Source organism: Callospermophilus lateralis, chromosome 11, assembly GCF_048772815.1.
Source record: "Callospermophilus lateralis isolate mCalLat2 chromosome 11, mCalLat2.hap1, whole genome shotgun sequence".
Lineage (NCBI taxonomy): Eukaryota > Metazoa > Chordata > Mammalia > Rodentia > Sciuridae > Callospermophilus > Callospermophilus lateralis.
Window position 1 is genome coordinate 114,721,388 of NC_135315.1, and position 18,069 is coordinate 114,739,456.

The following is an 18,069-nucleotide window of genomic DNA, read 5'->3' on the forward strand; positions in this document are numbered from 1 at the left end:
TGTTCGTTTTGTTTTGTGTTTTTTTTTTTGGTGTTTAGCTTTTTGAGTTCTTTATATACCTTAGAAATTAGTGTGTGATCTGATATATGAGGGGTAAAAACTTGCTCCCAAGATGTAACAATGGGTGCCCATCTAATGATGGTCCCGTAAGAATTATGTCATCTAAAATATAGAAAGAAAAAAAATTGTCATGTAGTAACATAGGCCTCTTAATTTGGTAAGCATTCTCTGCGATGTTCACACCATGATAAAATCCCCTAACAATCTAACAATGCATTCTCAGAAGTAGTCCCCATCTCTAAGCAATGCATGACTGTGATTGGAATCAACCTATACTATCTGTGAAGATAGGATTTGAAGAGGGAGACTGTTTAGGAGTCTTAAGGTGTTTCAAGTAACAGGTCGGATTTTGATGAGTAGAAATAAACACCATCGCCCCCAAAATTATAAAATGTTGAAGTCAGGGAGGATAAGTCCTCCAACTTTTTTTTTGTACCAAGGATTGAACCCAGAGGCACTTAACCACTGAGCCACATCCCAGCCCTTTTTATTTTTTATTTTGAGACAGGGTTTCACTAAGTTGCTGAGACCGACTTCGAATTCACAATCTTTCTGTCTCGGCCTCCTGAATGCTGCATTTATAGGCGTGTGCCGTCACACCTGGCTCCCCCACCTTCTTAAAGATGTTCTCAAAGTTGTTCTGGGTTTTCTAAAACATTTTTACATATTTTTTTTGTCAGTACTGGAGATTGAACACAGGGGCACACTACCAGCTCTTTTTATTTTATATATTAAGACGTAGTCTTACTAAGTTGCCTGAGCTAACCTTGGACTTGATCCTCCTGCCTCAGCTGCTGGAATCACTGAAATTACAGGTGTGGTGTGCCACCATGCCCAGCTCCAGATATTTTTTGTTACTGGTCTCTTTTTTTTCCCCCCTTTTGTGTGTGTGTGCGCACGCGTGTGTGTGTGTGTGTGTGTGTGTGTGTGTGTGTGTGTGTGTGTGTGTGTGTGTTGTTTTACTATGTATTGAACCCAGGACCTTGTGCATGCTAGGCAAATGCTCTACCTAGCCTTTTTTGTTTTTTTTAAACAGGGACCACTAAGTTTTGCAGGTTGGCCTCAAATTTGTGATCCTTTTTCCTCAGCTTCCCAAGCAGTTGGGATTACAGTCTACTTGCATCATCACACACAGCTGTTAGTGATTCCTAATTTGTTTCTGTTGTAGTCCGACATACTTGACATACTTGAATCCTACTAAATTGTTTTGTGACCTAGTATATGGTATATCTTGGTAATTGTTTCTCATGTACTTGCTGCTGTTAGATATTATGTTCTATAAATGTCAGTTAAGTCAAGTTGGTTCTTCTGTATCCTTACTGGTTTTCTGAGAACTCCACCTGATGCCCTGAGCCTTCTGAGGTTTTCTATTCTATTAGGAGAGAACAGGAATTATTGTCAAATCTGTGCAACATCTGTGGATCATTTTCTCTAATCCATTTGGGTGGTTCTATTCTTAACCACACATACTTTCTTCATATAACATGTACTGATCAGTACTCAGCTGAATACTTGTCCTCTGCAGATTTCCCATGATATCTGTCTATCTCTGTCTCTCTCTCCCACCCTCCTCTTCATCACTCTGCAGTCTCAACTCCAGCCACTTTGGCCTTCCTGAATTCCTAGTTCTACTTCATCAGTTCTGAGAGACCATCATCCTCTCTGCCTGGATTCCCTCTCCTTATGTCTCTGCCTAGGAACTTTTTCTGGCAGTAGGTCATTACTTAATGTCCAGTGTCTTAAAAACTATATGTACACACACACACACACACACACACACACACACATATTTATAAATACATATTTATTAAACATTTTTAGTTGTAAATGGACACAATACCTTTATTTATTTATTTATTTATTTATTTATTTATTTATTTATTTATTTATTTATTTATATGTGGTCCTAAGGATTGAATCCAGTGCCTCACACATGCTAAGGAAGCGCTTTACCACTGAGCTATAACCCCAGCCCTCTTCCATATATTTTGAACAGTTTTTAGTTAGTTTAGACCCTGATAGTCCATCTTGCTTGGAAGCAGGAATCCATTTTCCTGATACTTTTTCACATATTTCATAACTTTTTGTGTCATATTTGGAATAATGTTCACTGTGATCACTTCTCTGTCCACATGGAGTTCAGAGGTTCTGTTGTTGATTTTCTATAAGCAGCTGCCTTCCCCTGTATTGAGTATTAACAGATTCTTTATCTAGATTCTCCCTACCTCATAGAAACAATAAAAGCTAATGGTTTATTAAGTGCCTCCTGTGCAGCAAGCATGCATTAATGGTTTTAAATGTATTACCTCATTTAATCCTTATGGTACCCTGTGAAGCAGTCATTAACTTCATTAGAGAGATGACATAATTGAGTTGGAGAAGTTAAGTAGTTTGCCCAAGGTCACACAGGAGGTGACATGGTCAGCTCTCACACTCAAGTCCAACAGACTCAGAGCCCACTGCTTCCTAGAGAGTACCACAAAGCCCATGGTGCCTATCTGAGGTTATTTTGCTGAGTACAAGAAGACCACTACTAAAACCAACTCAAAAAGATTCTTCTTATCTGTCCTGGCAATAACAGTAAGCATTTTACAACATCTAAGGAAGGAAGAATACTAGTACAGCTAGAAAAAAAATCATTTTGATTGAAGTTCTGTCAAGTGACCGGAAGAAAAAGAATTGAGTGCAGTTCTTTAGATAATAGAAGAAGAATGTAATTTTAGAAATGCTGAGTCAAGAGGGTAGAGGAGGGGGCTGGTGTGTAGCTCAGAAGTAGCATGTAGGAGACCCTGACTTCCATCTTCTCCACCACGGGGCGGGGGTGGGAAGGTGAGGGGTTGGAGCCAGGGCTGTGGCTCAGTGGTAGAATACTTATCTAGCATGTGAGGCACTGGGTTTGATCCCTGGCACCACATACAATAAACAAATGAAAAAAAGGTATTGTGTCCATCTACAACCATAAAAATATTTAGAAAAAAAGTTTTCTAAATATTTTTGTGAGGGTAGAAGAGGGGAAAAGAAAGAAATTATTCTGAGATGATATGATTTCGGAAGGTGCTGGAGCAGTGCAGAAGCATGTGTTGCTGTCACTGCAGCCTTTCATTCCCTTCCATAAGAACCAAAAAATGAACTCAAAAATAGAGCAGGGAAAGGAATGTTTAGTGTCAACCATTGTTGCCAAGTTAAAATGTCTTCAATTGATTCCAAGTGCCATAGCACAGTACAATATTAACATTTTATATATTTTTTTAGAAATTTGTTCTACCTTCATTTTTATAAATGTATGAGCATTTTAAAATTTTTTTGTAATACCCACATTTTTTAAATGTTTATAACCTTTCTTAGAGTGTGAAGGGAATGTCTTATAGTAGTTGAAATATTTTTTTTTTAAGTTAGTGTTATGGAAATTTCTAGAACATCATCCTTATTTTTTGTATAACACCATTCCCTGTTGGAAAAAACAATAGAATCTGAAGTCTGAGATTTGAGAAGTCAAGATCTAAACTTATTTTGCCACTGGCCTGAGGGATTACAAATGAATAACTGTAAGATCAGGCACAAGATTACCTCACTGACCTGTGGAGAATTTTCAGTAATAATTATAAATGAAACTATGTCAGGACGTTTGAAGTGGTGGCAGTAAATGTGGCAGGAAAAATGTAGTTTATTCTTCTAGAATTCCCTGCGGGTCTCTAGAATTTCTTAGATATTCTTAAAATTTAGGAATTCTTAGAATTTTTTAAGAGGAGTCAGTTTAAAAGTATTAGTGATCCTCCTCCCTTCCCCCTCCCCCTCCCCCTCCCTCTCTCCCCCTCCTCCGTTTTTCAGTTGTAGGTGGACACAATACCTTTATTTTATTTATTTATTTTATGTGGTGCTGAGGATTGAACCCAGTGCCCTGTACGTGCCACTGAGCCACAACCCCAGTCCATCCCTCAGTTTTCTTTGTCCTGCACTCCCTTGACAGACAACTATGCTTGTGTAAATATTATTTATATTTAATATAGCACAAATGGTGCTATAGATAAATACATATACATTTTGAACATCCAATACTACTTTAATTAATATGCCTTTTAGCTATGGTGGGTAATATACCTTGAGACTCAGATTAGAAAATTATACATTTTCCTGTGTAACACTGCACAGGGGACTTTTCCTTTTGTGTCAATATACCTGTTTATCATCTAGTTATACCTGTTTATTATTTAGCATATAGTTCTATGACATTAAGTAAACTTCACAGTGTTGTGGCACTGTCCTCAGTATCCATTTCATCTTGCAGAAATGACTTCCCATTACTCACCGCAGTCCCTGACAATCACCTTTCTACTTTTTGTCTCTATGATTTTGACTCCTCTAGATATCTCATATAAGTGGAATTATGGGGTTTATTTTTTTTTGTGACTGGCTTATTTCACTTAGCATACTGTCCTCAAAGTTCATCCTTGTGGTAACATTGTCGGAATTTCCTTTCTTTTTAAGACTGAGTAATATTCCATTGTATGTATGTACCAATTTTGTTTGTCTTTTCATCTGTTACTGGACACTTGGGTTGCTTCCACCTTTTGGCTGTTGTAAACACTACTACTGTGAACATGGGTTTACAATTTTCTATTCTAGTCCATGCTTTTAATTCTTTGGGGTTTCTACCCAGAAATGGAATTGTTGGATTATATGTAACTCTATGTTTAATTTATTAAGTAAACACCATACTACTGTTTTTCCACACCAGCTGTACTATATACAGTAACATTAACAGTGTACAATGGTCCAATTTTCCACATCCTCATCAACATTTATGAAAATAGCTTTTTGAAAATAGCCATCCTAATGAGTATAAAATGGTATATCATGGTTTTGATTCACACTTTCCCAATGATTAAACATGTTGGGATCTTTTCATGTGCTTCTTGTCCATTTATATATCTTCTTTAGAAAAATATCCATTCAGGTTCTTTGCCTTTTGTTGTTGTGTTGTTGCTGCAGGGTTGGGAGGATCCTGGGGATTTAACTTAGGGGCACTTGACCACTGAGCCACATCCCCAGCCTTGTATTTTATTTAGAGACAGGGTCTCACTGAGTTGCTTACCACCTTGCTATTGATGAGGCTGGCTTTGAACCCACAATCCTTCTGCCTCAGCCTCCCAAACCACTGGGATTTCAGGTGTGCACCCTGAACCTGGCTGCCTATTTTTTAATTGGGTTGTTTTTTATTGTTGAGTTTTAAGCATTCTTTATATATTCTGGATATTAATCCCACATCAGATATATGATTTGCAAATACTTTCTCTCATTCTGTGGGATCCTGTCATTTTATTGTCCATTGATGCAAAACAATTTTTAATTTCGATGGTCCAATTTATTTTATTTTAGCTTTTTAAAAAATTTTTTTGGTACCAGTGATTGAACCCAGGGGTGCTTATCCACTGAGCCATATCCCCATCCTTTTTTATTTTTTTATTTTGAGACAGAGTCTCGCTAGAACCTCAGTAAGTTGCTGAGGCTGGCTTTGAATTCAGGATCCTCCTTCCTCAGCCTCCCAAACCACTGGGATTACAGGCATGCACCACCATGCAAAGCTATTTTATTCTTTTGTTGCCTATTGTCAGTCAGTATTTAAGAATAAAAAGTGAAAGATACTAATAAATATTTCTTCTCTATTTGAAACATATTTTACTATTGATTGTAAAAATGATCTCTATCCTCTATTAACATGCATGCATGAACAGACAGTCCTATCTATGTATAATCGAATAAGTAAATTAACATTTTGGAACAGTTCAATTTTAGGTGCTTTTCCTGTTTCCAGACATTTTCTTGAAGCAAGCAAACTAGCTAATGGTTTTTAATTTTTTCTAGCTAAATGCAGATAATGAAAGAGAAGAAGGAGAAGACTTTGAAGACAATATGGATGTTTTTGATGACAGCAGTTCCACTCCTTCTGGTACCTTAAGAAATTATCCACTCACCTGCAAAGTTGTTTATTCCTACAAGGTTTGTATTAAGATATTGCTGATATTAAATTGTGACAAACCTAAAGATACATGTGACTGTGTCTACCCAGCTTCTCACAGGACACCTAGCATAATGTTAGTATTCAGTTAATATCTAAAGGAACGAAACATAATGATGAAGAGTTTAAGCTCTGATATTAGATTTCTTGAGTTAAATCCTGTCTCACTGCTTATGAACTACATGAGCTTACTCTAGTCAGCCTCTTAATTTCTATGAGCCTCAGTTTCCTTATCTACATGATGGGGATAATATTGTAAAATAAATGTGAAGATTAAATGAGAGATTACCTTTATAGCAAAGCACTTGGCATAGTACCTAGTTCAGTAAATACAGTATATTCAGTAAATACAGCTCTTAACCTTACTCTCTATTGCCTGCTTGGCATAAACCCTCCATTAGAATGAACCTCAAAATTCATATCAAAATAAAATTGTTTCCCAAAGCAGTTTTTAATACTTTGCCTTTACTCATCCTAATATAATTCCCTCTTGTCCATATTGAGCAGGAAATCTGGATTAACAGATGCCAGAATTTCCAAACTTGGTTTGGTATAATAGTTCTTACTCTCTCTCATGCTTTCCTGCTTATCCAATTACTTTATATTCAACACAAAGTAAATGGTGTTTCAATTTTCCAGTTCCTTTCTTTCCCTCACTCCCACATTCAGTCTGTCAGCCAGTCCTATTGTGCCCACCTCCACGACATATCCTGAATCTATTCACTTTTCACCATATTTACTGCTCTCATCTTTATCTAGGCCATTTCTTTGATTGTTATAAGATGGGGATGAGCCCTCATAATTAGGCTTCTTTGACACTAGCTTCCCAACGATCCATTTTCCAGCTACAATTATTTTTTACACATAAAGGAGTTAATTCCAACCCCTTTTCTAAAAAAAAACCCTTTTTAAGCTTTAAATGTTAATTCCATTTCTTTTCCTAAAAAACCGTTCCCAGCCCGAACTCTTCACTGGAATCCGTAATGTCTAGCCTGATCGGACTCCAGGCATTCTCCCCAGCTTTATGTCAGGCCATTCCTCCACTTCACACACTCAGTACACTGGCCACTCTGGCTGCCTTTCTGGCTTCAAAAGTACCAGGTTCCTTCCTGAGTACACATCTTTGCACTTGTTGTTCCCTCTGATTAGAACTGTGTCTCCCCATATATCTGTTGACTGCCCTTATCTTCATTGTAGTTCAACTCAAATAGCCTCCAAAGGTCACCTCAGCCACCTAAACACATAGCTAGCTCTTTACTACTCTATCCCATAACACTGTTTTGTTCACCATACTGTCATCTCTCACTCAACTACGGGAATATGATCTGAGAAATGCAGCATTTGGTGACATTATCGTCATTCAAACATTGTAGAGTGAGCTTATACGAATCTAGATGGTATAGCCTAATAGACACCTAGCCTGTGTGGTAGAGATATATTATTTCTGTTCATCAGACCATGACGAACAAAACAACATGAGATTAAATCAAGCACAAGATAAACTCATGCAATCCAAAGATGCAATAAACGTGACATGTACAAGGCTACTGTTGGCCAGCATAAATTGTTTTACAGTAAACTTGTTTTTTTAATAAGTAGAGATTACACACCAAAATAATGATTAAAAGTATATTAAATATAAACTAATACCTAGTTGTTTATTATCATTATCAAATACTATATACTATACATAATTATGTGTGCTGTACATATATATGATTGGCAGCACGGTGGATTTGTTTACACTAATGATGCCACAGAAATATGAATAATATGTTATACTGTGACATCATGATGGCTACAATGCTGTCTTTTAATTTTTCATCTCCATTATAATTTTATGGGACCACCATATATGTGTGATCCAGTGTTGACCAAAATGTCATTATGTGGTACATGACTGTATAGCTCTTAGTGCCAGCCAGATTAAGTCTTACTTGTCTTCATATTTCTTTGCCTGGTTCCCCATTAAAGGCTTATGAAAGTATAAACTTTGTGTCTGTACCTTTTCTGTGTCATGAGCTCCTGGGACAATGCCTGGCACACAGTGGGTCTTGGATTAATAATTGTGAAATTAATAAGTGAATGATGTAAGGAAGGCATGAGCAAATGAATCCTTTTCTGGCCCCTATACTGATAGAGAAAGCAAGAGGAAAAGGTTAATGCTAAGGAATAACAACAGAGGGACTGTTCTGAGAGACTCTTTAACTGTCATACACTGGGCACTCTCACTCCACTCCCCAGTCCTGTGTTGCCAAAAGCTGGCATTATATACTTTTCAGTATCAGCTATTCCTGGGTTTTTTTGAGTTTAACATCATTTCATTATATTTAAATTCATAATACTTCCTGTTTTCTTTAAAAAGTTAGGGTTTTTTCCTAGTGTACATTGTTTTGATAATGTTTTGAAATTTTGAAATCATCTTCTAAGAAATTTGGGGATATTTTACAGGACATTTTTAAACTAGGGTTCAGAATGTTTTCTGATATCACCTCTCCTTGTTATATTTACATGAAAGTTTCAAAACTAATTAAGATCCTTAGATGGAGAGAGTTCTAAGTGTCTAAATTGTTTTAAACAGCTCACATTCAGGCTGGGGTTGTGGCTCAGTGGCAGAACGCTCACCTAGCACGTGCAAGACCTGGGTTTAATCCTTAGCACCACATAAAAATAAATAAATAAAATAAAGATATTGTGTCCAACTACAATTAAAAAATAAATATTAAAAAAAAACAGCTCACATTCACCCATTGATCTATCACAGTACCTCCATTGATCTATCCCAGATACGTCTCTGTGAAACCAGACTATCAGAATCTATTTAGGGCTGAGTGCAGTGGTGCATGCCTGTAATCCCAGCAGTTCAGGGGACTGAGGCAGGAGGATCATGAGTTCAAAGCCATCCTCAGTAATTAGCAAGGCCCTAAGCAACTCAGTGAGACCCTATCTCTAAACAAAATATAAAAAGGGGCTGGGGATGTGGCATAGTATTGAAGCGCCCCTGGGTTCAATCCTCAATACAAAAAAAAAAAAAAAACAGAATCTATTTAGTCAGTTAATCATGAGCTAAAACAGAGTGCACAATATGTGATAACTTTTGTGATATAAGAATTAATATGACACTATCCCTGCCATCCAGGAATAGACAGACGATGCAGTAGTTAAATAAATTTTACAGACAAGATGGCATTTAAATTAAATCATAATCTAGACTTTTCTAGGTAGAGAGAGAAGATAGGGAAAGGAAGGATCCTTCTAAGCAAAGGGAAAAGCAGATATGGAAACTGGGATGAGAGGATAGGGTGTTGAGAACAGTTTACTTTTGGATGTGTAGGAGCACTGAGAGGTGGGGAGTAACAGAAGATCTAAAGTCATTTGCTGTCAGATAATAAAGGGCCTTGAATACTAGGCTCAGGAGTTCGGTTTTTATTCTGGACTTTAAGGAGATAACTTTGGTCTTTGTGTAGAAACTCAGGAGGATAAATTAGAATAGAGAGATCAGCTGGGCACAGTGGCCCAGGCCCATAGTCCCAACTACTTGGAATGCTGAAGCAGGAGGAAGATGGCTTGAAACCGGGGTATTCAAGGCCATCCTCATAGAAAAACTCCATTGCAATGAATGAATGAATGGAAAAAAGAGAAAGAGACTGACTTTGAGCCTAATCATGATTTCTGTGGCCTACACCAATAAAAAAGGACTAGATGAACCTGGTGAGAACACAGAAAAGCTATATTTAATATTCAGATTCAAAAGCTTTAAAAGTATTCATAACTTTTAACCTTATTAATATCCACCCTAAGGAAATGAGCCACAATATAGAAAATGTTTTAGATACAAAATATTCTTTCAGGGTTTGGGATATAGTTCAGTGGTAGAGTGCCTACCTAGCAATGTGTGAGGCCCTAGGTTTGATCCCCAGTACTGCAACAACACAAAAGTGTTCTTTCATTATCTTCTACTTTATAATAGCTCACAGTTTGCTATGGAGTTTTGTAACAGACTGAAACATATTAGGACTTAAGGAGACATTGTGAGACCTTGCATATATTTAATAGCCATTGACTGACCACTTGCTGCCTATAGTTGGAATAAGTGAGAAATACAGTCCCCGCCTTAAGTCATTCTAATAGGGAACTCATAAGGACTAGCAGTGAGCTAGAGCACCATGGTAGTCAGTGTGTTATGGACTCATGGAGTCTTAATGAAAGGAAGAAGCAACTGGCTCATTGCCAGTGGTCTGAGAAAGAGAGCTGGGCCACAAGTCATGAGAAGCTACTGCTTCTTTGTTCATTTCAATCTCTTCAATAACCCTACAAAGAAGATATTATCAGAAAACACCATTTATTCAACAAACAATTACTTGAGCATCTCTTTATACAAATACTTTGCTCTTTCTAGGCCCTGTGATGTAGCACTGATCAAAACAGACAAAAATCTGTCTTTATGGCACTTATGTTCTGGTAGAAAAAAAAGAAAGAAAGAAAACTGAGACTCAGATGGTCTCTTGCCCATAGAAACAAGACTGAAACTAGACTTTTATACCTATAATAATCTAATCCATTCATCAGAAAGGAAAGCTGGAACAGAGCAGGACAGACAAAAGGAGCAGCTGGGAATAAGCATAGAAGCAAGAGAGACATGGTGCACCTAGACCACAGGGAAGAGTGTGCTGGTCCAGGGTACCCCGAGGCTCACAGGGCCCAGACTCTAGGTCTTTATTGCCATGTAGAGGAAAACCTTGTACAAAAGTTGTCATTGGTGTGTGGTGTCAGCACAGTCATGCTAGTGTCTGCTTCTGCTAGAAGACTCCTGCTGCACTGGGCCTCAATGGCTGTTGCACAAGGACAGCAACATATCCTGCTTTGCTCTCACACAGGGTAGAGACTGGTATGGTTGTATTGAGACTTTTTAAGTCTTGGCATGTAATTTAGGAAAACGGCTTTACTACAGAAGTACCTTTTACTGGTATATTCAGGACACAATGTGGTTTCAGAATAGCAAAGAAATTCCATTGGAAAAGCTATCAAGAGTAAATGTGGACCAACACTAATTATCTCATTCAACAATTTATCCAATTCTTAAATCCTGAAATTGCCCATATTTACCTCCTGTTGACTAATGATCTTGGCAGTGTCACATGGCCCTCTCGTATGCTGTCTTTTTTGTAGGATTATGTTTTTGTATATGCTGAATTAATTATATAAAAAATATCCTCCAAGCTATTTGGCTTTTTTTATTTCAAGAACAGTAATAACTTACCTATCACTCTTCAGACTAAATGTTATAAAACATCTTCTTTTTTAATAGAGAATCTTTATCATATAGACTTAACTCATTTAATTCCAAATTTTAAGATGCATTAAGCCTGATTTTTCTTTTTTACAAAGAGTGCTGCACGTCCACATCCCAATAAATAATAAAGAACTAAATTATTTTCCTCAAAAAAGAATAATTGAGGCCAAAATTGACTCTACTGCTGTGTATAACTATGAAGAACAAATTTTTAAAAAGAGTAAATGAGACAATTTCTATCAGGTCCCCTCTCATCCTGCAGGAGTTCTGTCTCTTTTCTTTTCAATTAAATAAATTCTCTTTTACACTTAAAAAAAAAGTAAATAAGTGGGTTTCATATATTAACATAAGAGGTAATTTACTTAAAATCTGGTCCTGGAGTGGCTGGGGATATAGCTCAGTGGTAGGGTATTTGCCTAGCATGTGTGAGGTTTGGGGTTCAAACCCTAATACTGAGGGGAGAAAATCTAGTCTTATAGTATTCTCTGGTTTAACACCCATTTTCAAGACTGTTTTTGTCTTAAGGAGCTATGATAGCTTCAGAATCTGGGTTTTGATGAAATGTTTAAAGCTTGCAAAATGTGGAGTGAATCATAGAAACTGACTAACTTTCTTGCCCAATTTTTGCTTGTGTAACTTGGAGATATTTTACACTTTGAAATTGTGAGATTTGAAAAACTATATGGTCTCAGTTGACAATTTTAACTGATCTTGGGACTTGGGGGAAGCTTTTAAGGCTTTTACCAGAGAGCCAGAAGATACTCACAAGCCCACCTGTTAATATGACATACAAGGCTCTTTAGGAAGCAAAGCCAAACAGACTCTCCAACTCCTCTGTGGAGCCTCTGAGAGTCTCCTCTCAGGTTTTGTTGTCCTAAGGGAAAATCTGGTGACTGGTGCTATCAGGGACAATAAAGCCATCACAGATTGTGTAGAACCTCTAAGGATCAACCCAGTCTCCATACTAATATTGGAGCATAATCCAAATTTTGCCTGATCTCAATCATGGCCTTTCCCACAATTTTCCTCTTTGGGCCACTATTTTATAGCAATTCCAGATCAACCCTCGGCATTGCTTAAGCTCCATCCAATCCATGTACATAGCCCTTTGCATTTTCCATGCACCTCCATGGTAGCCTTTGGTAGCACTTCCGTTTCAGTGCCTTCTCCTCTGCCTGTGCTTCCCAAGTCGTCATGGTTCTGTGCTTATTCATCCTACATTAACTCCCCAATCCTCAAGAGAATGGCAGGACTGTCATTTTGAAGAAATGGAGGCTGAGTAACTTACCACTAGGTACGTGAGCTGAAGCTGGAACCCACATCCTTCACTTCCAGCCCAGTGCTGATCACTGATCTGATTGCCTCCTGAGGATCCAGTTTTAGTTGCAGTTTTATTTTGTTTCATTTTTTTAGAGTAAAACTTCACCTCATTATGATAGTTTTACAGCATTGAAATTTTTATGTTTCTCAAAATCATTTCAATATTTTGATCCCCAGTTTTTGTTCTGACCAGCTCACATCTGCTCTTTATCTAACCTTTTTAATTTTGTCCATGACCATCCTCCATTGCAGGCTTCTCAAGCAGATGAGTTGACCATTGAGGAACATGAGGTGTTAGAAGTGATTGAAGATGGAGATATGGAAGACTGGGTAAAGGTATATTCCTTTGCTCATATCGCCCCTCTTGTGACATTTTTAGGAGTTTGTTTTGGTTCTTATTATGTCCGGTCCAAACCTTTGTGTGTGCAAACCTGTTTTGTAACCATGTCTTTTACCCAGGCTCGAAATAAAGTTGGCCAAGTGGGTTATGTGCCAGAAAAGTACCTACAGTTTCCCACCTCGAACAGCCTACTGAGCATGCTGCAGTCCTTGGCCGCTTTGGACAGTCGGTCACACACATCCAGCAATTCCATGGAAGCAGAACTCGTTTCAGGCAGCCTCAACGGAGATGCCAGTGGTAAAGACTGAAACAAGGCACACTTTATTTGGTCACATTTGACCTAAACTGTATTACCCTAGGAGTAAGCCTTCAGTAGGTTAAAAAGCACTTTCTTCCTGTTTTTTGTTTCCCTTTTTTGATCACAGTGAGTAAAAAAATTACAACTTTGAGTGGTGCTCTCTGAGTTGTCATGTGAGCATAGGGGTGGTTGCAAAAGCAGCCTTTGTTCTTAACCAGATTTGTCTCTCTCTTGCTTTCTAGTCTGTTTTGTGAAAGCACTTTATGATTATGAGGGCCAAACAGATGATGAGCTATCTTTTCCTGAGGGAGCAATCATTCGTATCTTGAACAAAGAGAACCAAGATGACGATGGCTTCTGGGAAGGGGAATTCAATGGGCGGATTGGAGTGTTCCCATCGGTGCTAGTAGAAGAACTTTCAGCCTCAGAAAATGGTGATACTCCATGGATGAAAGAGATTTAGGTACCAGAGTGGGGAGAGCTGAATTTTATAATGTTTAAAGGGATGGAGGTGTGGCTCAGTGGTGGAATGTTTACCTAGTACGTTCAAGGTTTGATCCCCAGCACTGCTGAAAAGAAGAAAAGAACAGCTGCTTTAAAACATGATTAAAGAAAAAAACTCCCTAGGGTCTCTTGAACCAGGCAAAAGTGGGTTGCAGTCTCTCTGCCTGACCCTCCCTGTTCCAGTCCTCAATTGCCAGATGTCTATATAGCTGAATTTCAGAAACCAGAGACTTGACGGTCAGACCCTTGTGGGATATGACCCTATTATGCCTTCATTCTTCTGCATTCTGTGAATCTATTAACCAAAATACTAAATCGTATATAGCATATCAAAGGTTGGTTTGGTGGAGAGAGAAAAAACAAATCGGAGAGAGAATGTGTTATGTCCATGGTTAGTTTATGTGGTACAACTCTGAGGTAGCTCTTCGTTCTATCACACTCAGAGCCCTACCACATAACCCAGGGCCTGCCAGAGCCCCTGTCCCACAATAAAGGGGCTGTAAGGTTTTGCTCATCAGTAGGAAACTTGCATTTACAGGAAGTCCTAATTTATTCAGTTCAGTTTTTCTCTGGGGATCTGTTACAGCAGCCTGGCAGGTAGAAGAATAAAGAAAGTGTTTGCCAATCTTGTTTGCGTGATAATAACTTAGCCTCACATACAAGAAGCTCAGCCAGTTATTGTATCTTCATATGTAAAAACAGTACAATTTGTCCCCTTTTTTGTTCTTCCTTAGCTTTGTTGAATTGACTAATTTATCATATTTTCAATTAAAAAAGAAAAGTTTAGAGAATGGTTTGACTTGGTAACTGTTTGAAGATAAACTAAAATCAGTAATATAATGAGATCTATGATAGGAAACTGTTAAATGCATCATGAAACAGTTTGGGGTAGTTATTTTAGGTCCATTTGCTGACGAGCAAAAGGCTGACAAGCTTTAACAGTCATAATTTAGTCCCAGAGAATAGGAATGTGTGTTCAGCAGCAGAGAAGAAGCCAGCTCTCTTTCCTGAGGCCAAGAGCACCTGGTAACCTTGCCTCCTTCCATGCAGATCTCTCCTTCCCCCAAGCCGCAAACATCCCTGCCTCCGCTACCGCTGTATGACCAGCCTCCCAGCAGTCCTTACCCCAGCCCGGATAAGAGGAGTGCCCAGCTCTTCCCCCGTCTCCTTCAACAAATGGTAAGGGTCCTCTGGGCAGGGTCTGAGTGCATTTTATTGCACAACACCACATAAATTGAGCTTTTTAATTCTCTCCCTTAGAAAATAGCCTCCATGCTGAGTCACCAGGATTCTCACAGGCATCAAGGCATACTCCTGAGACCTCATATGGCAAACTCCTGCCTGTAAGTCTCCTAGCTGGCAGGGTTATAGAATGCATAGTTCTTCCAAATCCAAATCAGCCCCTGTGTGTTGCCAAACAAGGATGAAATGAATTTGGGAAGGTAAAAAGATTGATTGAGGGGCTGGGGTTGTGGCTCAGAGGTAGAACGCTCGCCTAGCATGCATGAGTCACTGGGTTCAATCCTCAGCACCACATAAAAATAAAATATTGTGTCCACCTATAACTAAAAAATAAATTTAAAAAAAGAGCGATTAAAAAGGCTAAGTGGGTTATGTGCCAGAAAAGTATCTACAGTTTCCCACCTCAAACAGCCTCTACAGCTCTAAAGTCAATTCATCTTGGATCATTTAGTTTATACTGGAACACTTCTCACTGACATAGTAAGATCACAAGATAACCACTGTGCAGGTGTATTTCAATTGTATTTCAAGCTCTAGGAACATTGAAGTAGTATAATTGTAACATAAAAACAATTGTTTTAGCAAGTGTTTATTAAGAATCTATTTTCCAGGCCATATTTGCCTCTTTGAGGAGCATTGAAATACACTAAATGACCTCAAAGAACTCCTGTTCTCAGGGATATATTCTGACAAATAGTTACCTATGCTCACCCTTCACTTTACTGCCATCTTAGTTCCACTACCACTCCTCTTCAAGGTCATGGCTTTCATACTGGTAATCCAGTGGACCCTTTGCAATTCTGTTTTCCTTGACCTTCTTGAACCACTAGGCTGATTCATTAAGCAGATATGCTTTGAGTTCCTTATTAATGACTTGGATCTTAATATTTTTTTTATACTGGGGAATAAATCCAGGGGTACTATACCACTGAGTTATAGCCCCAGCCCTTTTTATTTATTTATTTTTTCAGACAGAGTCTTACTAAATTGCTCAGGCTGGCCTCAACTTGTGATACTCATGCCTCAACCTCCTGGGTAGTTGGGATTACAGGCTGGGCCACCACACCTGGCAGGGACTTGGGTCTTGATTCTAAATGTGATTGAAAGCCATTGTGAGGTATTAAGCAGGGCAGTGTTGTGATTAGTTTTGTATTTTAAACACATATTTATGGCTACCAAGTGGAGACCAATAAAAGGTGGCAGAACTGATACAGGAGCCATTAGGAGGATGTAGCAGTTGTCCAAGCAAGAGGCATTAGTAACATGGGCTGGTGGGTAAGAGTAGAAATGGAGAAATCGGGGCTAATTTTCTTGTCCACCACACTTTGCTGGCTGGCTCTATACCTCCAGCTCTTCCTTTTCATTGACCTTAGCAGGTTTCTCCTCCTCTCTCCATCTCTGCTGATACTTTTCATGATCCTGTCCCTAGACTGCTTCTCTTGAAGTCATTCAACATATTCTCCCCAAGTTACCTATTCCCATGACTGTGAGAACCAAATCCCAGAATCATGTCTCTCAGTGAGTTTCAGACTTGTGGTAATCTCAACTTATATGTCTGAGACCAACCCCCAAAACTCAGCAAAAATTAGTGAATTACCTTCCCTCCAAGACATGTTCCTTCTTCCATTTTGCCTGTCTTGGTGAATGGATCCTCTATCCTACCAGTGCTCTGGAGGCATTCCTCAGACCTTCCTGGCCTACCTGCAGTCATCACCAGGTCTTGCCAGGTTTACCTTGGATACAGGTCTCAAAACTCTTCACTGTTCTGCTTCCACCATTCCTGGTATCTAGTTCAGCTCACATCAGCCTTCATTCTGAAAAGTCTGGAAAGTCTCCTATGTTGTCAGCTCACTTGTCCTGTTGCCCACTTCCAATCTCTTCTCCAAACTGTTAATCTGAGACATCTTTTCATGGATCTGATATGCCTTACAATCCATCAAAGACTCCCCTGCCTACAGAATAAAGCCCAGATTTCTTTTTTTTAAATATAGGGGTTTTTTTAATATTTATATTTTAGGTGTAGATGGACACAACACAATGCCTTCATTTTTATGTGGTGCTGAAAATCAAACCCGGGTCCCACCCATGCTAGGCAAGCGCTCTACGCTGAGCTACAATCCCAGCCCAAGCCCAGATTTCTTATAACATGTCTCAACAAGGCCCTTCATTTCTTGCCCCAGCCTGCCTCTCCAGCCTTCTCTCTTAGAACTGACTCCCAAGACATGCTGAAATGTCTTATTTCCCTAAGTATTGCGCTCTTGCCTTCCAGGCTTTAGCTTTGGAGAAGGATTTTAGGGCTTTAGTAACTATTGTGCCCAGGGCTTTTAGCCCAGGCAGCAGTCTCATTTGTAGACTTGACATTTCATCCAGAACAGTACCTGCTTTTCGGGGTGGGAAATTTACACTGAAAGTATGTGCCCATGTCATTGGATAGAGGACTGGTTGGACTTTGCAGATGCTCCAGCCTGAGTCTGGAAGCTGACTTACAAACCAAGATTTTGTTCTTTACTCAGGTCCGAGCGGCTCCCCCTCCACCCACACAGAACCACCGAAGGCCAGCAGAGAAGATGGAGGATGTGGAGATCACACTGGTGTGACTATGGGCTTGCCCTTTGTTACCGCTACAATCAAGGCCAGGCTTGGAGTTTGGCCCATCCTGTTGTTTAGGCACCTTTGCATGATGGTGACTCTTTAACAGAGCAAAACCAAGGCAGATTCTCTGTGACTGGGTGGCCTGGTGAACTCCTCCCATGTTTTGAATATTTTGTGCCTTTTTTTGTTGTTGTCATTTTCTATGTCATCTCTCCTACCATAGCACAAATCCTAGTGGGCCCTAGAAGCAGAGGGGAGTAGCCCTCATGCCTAACAGTGGTCCGTTTTTATAGGAGATTCCAGACCAGGCCTCATTCCAGGGAATAGTCACAGAATTCTGATCATGCCACAAGGATGTGGCAAAAATCTCATCATTCTTCAAGTGGCTTTTGCTCATCTGATTA

At 39.1% G+C, this 18,069-nt stretch overlaps 1 pseudogene; it reads left to right on the forward strand.

Annotated features, from left to right (window-relative positions):
* LOC143637774 (F-BAR and double SH3 domains protein 2-like) overlaps positions 1 to 17,777 on the forward strand; it is a 138,030-nt pseudogene extending 120,253 nt beyond the window's left edge.
* The last annotated feature ends 292 nt before the right edge of the window (positions 17,778 to 18,069 follow it).